Source organism: Tupaia chinensis, unplaced genomic scaffold, assembly GCF_000334495.1.
Source record: "Tupaia chinensis unplaced genomic scaffold, TupChi_1.0 Scaffold145916_1, whole genome shotgun sequence".
NCBI classification, from domain to species: Eukaryota; Metazoa; Chordata; class Mammalia; order Scandentia; family Tupaiidae; genus Tupaia; species Tupaia belangeri.
The window spans coordinates 1,319,187-1,324,114 of NW_006205774.1; the positions used below are offsets into that span (position 1 = coordinate 1,319,187).

Here is a 4,928-nt window from a genome sequence, read left to right on the forward strand (position 1 = left end):
CTAAATAGTTTGGCTGAAGCCATGTCCTGGAAATCCACTAGCTGCTGATTTATTGTGTAAGAAAAATCTTTGTCTGCCTTCTTTAAAGAGAAACATCTGTTCATTTTTATTCCTTTTTACTGAATATATATTGCAAAGTTTATAAGAAGCAATGAGGCCAGTTGGTCTCAATTAAATAAAACTATTTTTTGAACTATTAAGTACCAAAACATTTTAATACTATATTCAATACAATATCTTCCTGTATTACAGTTTATTAAACATTACCTATCAAAAGATGTTGAAATTTATTTTAATTTAGAGATAGAAATTTATACATATATAAAAAATATATACACATATGCGGGCATACATGTATATATATCTATGTTTTTCCCAAGAAGAATTCCTTGAACACATTTAATATTCACAGAAATTATAAAACAAATTTGACTGGAAAATTTGCTTTAATTTTCAAGTTTAGGTTTTATTTAAGGTTGTTCAATATATTGTTAGTATTATTTTTTCCCAGAATCCTGAACAAATATAATTGCTGGGACTTCTGTGGCATCTTAAATCGTCAGACTTGAATGTCTGCAGAAAGCTCATTAAGCAATTGATGGGTTTATAAACAATTTTGCTGATCACATTGCAAAAAATCAAAAATCACGGACCCAGGAAAAAATTACTTACACATACAAGACCCTTTCAAGCATTTGGAATTTATTGGAAGCCTTTTGAAGTTACTATAGGAAGCAGGTTGGCAGGTGTTGCGACCGGTTGAAGGACACCACAAATCACTACTGCATTACAGCCAAATCTTGATACAATAAGGTGCATTATTTCATTAATCTGCAGTATTTTAATGTTATTGAGTTATTGGGATAAAGAGACTGTTACCCCGACTTTGGACATAGATGGCATTATTTGAAGATCTGTCATGAAATAGTACTGTGTTTTATAATAGTTGACATACATCAAACACTCAATACTACAACCAGCTGAAAGAGTTGTTGAAGCCAATTCTGACTCTAGGGGTCAAAGACCAAATTTGTTTAAATCAGTGCAGGGAAGTTTTCTGATGATTTACATGGAGAGGTTAAAGGAGAATTACATTTTTATAGCAGCTCTGCTTCAGGTCATACCAAGTGTTGGGTCAGGTATTTGTCTAGATGCAAAACGATGGTGCTTAAGCAACTTCCACCTTGTCCTATTGTCCTCTTCCAGGTTATCTGTGAGCCAGTGTATGAGTTCCATCTTGTGAAGTAAAGGGAGAGTGGCAGAAAGCCTATGATAGGCTTATTCCTTTTATGCTCAGAACCTCCAGGTGGCTTCATTTGCAGTTCAAAGGCAATGCCTTAGAACCTTTCTCTTGAGTTGCACTTTATCCATTTGAAAGCACTTTACCATGTGAAATTCCTGTAGTTGAGCTGTAGGGAAGCAAGAATACAACCTCTGAAGTTATAGTATGAGCCTGGGAATTTGAAATTATGTTAATCTTACTAACTGTGAATATATATTTCTGAGATGTTTCACAATTGTAATTACATTCGTTTGTTTAGGAAGGAGAGCCAAGAAATTGCTAACAGTCACTGCTTCTGGAGAGGGGAGAATGGAGTAAATAACTGAAGGGGGTAGAAGAGTTAAGCATTTTTTAAAACTACTTTTTTATCATGTGCGTGCCCTACTTTCTCAATGAACAGTTAACACATAGATTGAAAAGTGAAAAATAAAAACTGAAAATGGTGAGTTTTAAACTAGAAAAATACTCACTTTGGGTACAAACACTGTAAAATGTGTTAATCTCTTTATGCTACTTGTGCCGTATTTAATATCTCTATTCACAGTGTTAAAAGAACTTCAGACAATTTAATTTAGCAGAGTTTAATGGAGCAAAAACCATGATTTGAATTGGGCAGCCCCAGAATGGCTTCCAAGGAACTTGGGATAGCCACATGGTGAGGTAACATATCAAAAAGGGAAAGTGAGGTACAAAAAATGCAAGTGAGGAAATGAGGCAAAGAAATAACTGATTGGTGACATCCTAATATTTGCCTGCGTGGGCATGGTTTAAGAGCTGGGTTGTCTGTGACTGAGGTGTAGCCGCTGTGATTGGCTGTAACTTTGCAACTTACTAAGGAAGCAGACTTCCATGTGAAGTTGTGGTTTGCTTATGGAAACTAGAGCAGGAATTATGAAGGTTTTCTCAGACCCCCTTTTGGGCAGTTTCTCAATTTTGAGAGATTGACCGAAACTTAGGGCATTGGTGCCACTCTCTGTCATTATTGTAGACGTTTGCAGCATAGAGTTCACAATCAGTTTTTTTAAAATCTGAATTCTTTCATCTATTCCATGAATCATGGAATGTGGAACATTTTAATAAGCTTTATCGAGGATGCAGGAAGACTCAGGCAGCTGTCCAAGCCTTTATGAGTTCATGTTTAACATTGGAATTACGTCCTTTTAGATATCAGTTTTTCTTCTTCAATTCAGGTGCTTAGTATTGCTTATTAAAAAGACTGTTGGGACCAGCAGATGGTGTTATGGTTACATTGCTGGACTCTTATGTAATTAACTGTGTTTTGAGTCCTAGCCCTGCAGCTTAAAACTCATGCCAGGCACCTGTGTGTGTATGCCCAAAATACCAAGAGGAGAATGGAGAAGGGATTGAGGCCTGACCATCCCCCATGGAGGCTGATTTCTCATTTTCTGTATTTCTGTCTCTCTCTTTCTCTGACAAGGGCACATGCCCTATAGCAAAAATCTTTCTCAAACAAAACAAAAAAGATTATCATAGGTAATTTGATTTAGATCAATCTTGTAGAGTTCATTCAAATTACAGATCTTAACAATTTATATTTGATCTTAGACAATGGGCCAGGAATTGATATACAGCTTAACAATTTTAGTATCTGGCTGATTTATCATGAAATTCTGTGAAAAGATTTCTTTGCTTTTGGTTAATTCTGGTTCTGCTTAATGTTGGTTTAGCAGTTCAGAAACCCAATCAGTTTCTCCATTGAAATTGGAAATGTTTACTCAGTTCAATGATTAGGTTATCAGAAACTGTACTCATCACAGCCCTTTCCATTCTTTTTATGAAATTTCCTTGATATAATACTTGGGATTACAGTCATTTGTAAAATGCTTTTAGAAAAGCATCAAACAAAGCAATTAGCCATCAACAATAATACTTGAACCAACCATGGATAAAGATCTAATGATAATTTACAATTGACAAAGAAATTTAGCCGTATCTATGACATACACCAGTTTAACATAATAGCTTAAAACATGACTGAAAAATACCACCTGTAGACTCCTGAGACTCTCAAATCATTTTGAAACACAGTATATGTATAAATAGACACATATATACATATATGCAAAACATTTTTATACATGTAACTCAAATATAATGCCAAAAATTTAAACATTACCCAATTTGACAAAGCTCCATTTAACACTTAAGCCTGATTCATTCTAACATCTCTCTTTTCGATATTTCAAAGAACATCCATAAACATCTCATCATTATTTTGAATTAAATAACTTAATTTAGAATTGGATTGTGGGGAGACCTTGTCAAAGACATTGGAAAGCTTAAACAACTTGACTTAATTATCAGCAGAAAACAAGAAAATCACATGAAAAACAGAAATGATATGGTAGCTATATTTACGAGAATGCTGGTGAAAAAACCCTGTACATTCCTGAATAAAAGTTGATCCTTATAGTTGTTACATTGCTGATGTCCATTAAGATCAGTTCTAACTATAAGGGGAATTTGGTATAAGGAGATATTGATTTTCCAAAAGTGAAGAAGATTCAACTCCCTTGAAAATTCAAGTTAGGATGAGAATGCAAACACTAAACTGAAATTGTTTTTTGGAAAGATTGTGGGGGAAAAAATAGGTCATGTAACAAACTGGACAGTTTATTGAAATTTTGTATTTACTTTTTAATCATTTTGGTTAAAGAACAAATCTATCCTCATCCTTTTTTTTTTGAAAGTTATAAAACATTTGACTTGAAACAACTCTGCTGTTAAAGTTTTGTGACAATATTTTTGTTTGTTTATCGTTCATTGATTTAAAGTGTTTACAGCACATATTAATTATATTCTTATAAAATTAGTAAAGACAGAAAACCTGTTTATTTAATATGTTTCTAACTTAATTTCTATGGAATATTTTAAGTCTTTTAAAAAACTGGGGCCAAGACATGGTATAGTGGTTAGACCTCTAGACTCCCACATGGCCAAGGGAGGTTTGAGTCAACTGGACACGATGAGTTGAATCTCACACTAGGTGCATGTGTGTGCATGCCTAAGATCCTGAGGGGAGAATGGAGAAGGGATTGCGGTGTGGCCATCCCCCTTGGGGGGTGATTTCTCACTTTCCCTCTTACTATCTTTTTCTTTCTCTCTAGCAAAGTACATGTGTCCTTATGGCAAAAACCTCTACAAAAGAAGAATTAAGTGTTGGTTCTTTTCTAAATTTGCAAAGTATATTGAATTTTTGTAAACTTACTATCATATTGTTCACGTACATATAACATGATGTTTGGGTAGAAAAATGTTGTAATTGAGAAGTAATATTATTCTTTGGTATTGAGGATTTGAACCATAATGATTCAATGATTTTTATAGTGCTAAACCAAAACTCCTAAATGGGACATTATGAAGCCTATTACAAATATAGCCTCTAGACTTTATATAATGATACAATGGACCTCAATATAAATTAGGGTATATACCAGGATTTAGAGATTAAATTAGGTATATGTATATTAAAAGCAGAATATGTATACTAAAAGCAGAAAACAACTCTGCATTGGATATACACAAAATGCCTCTAGAAGGGCACCTGAGTAGTGAAATATCTTCCCGTAAGGAAGGGAGTATGGATGACTGGGAGAGAAGGATCGGATGAGAAATTAATTTGATT

The 4,928-nt window shown here is 34.1% G+C and overlaps 1 protein-coding gene across 1 annotated transcript in view; it reads left to right on the top strand.

Moving 5' to 3' along the window:
- AGMO (alkylglycerol monooxygenase) overlaps positions 1-4,928 on the top strand; it is a gene marked incomplete in the record, with an annotated part of 412,025 nt that overhangs the window by 150,218 nt on the left and 256,879 nt on the right.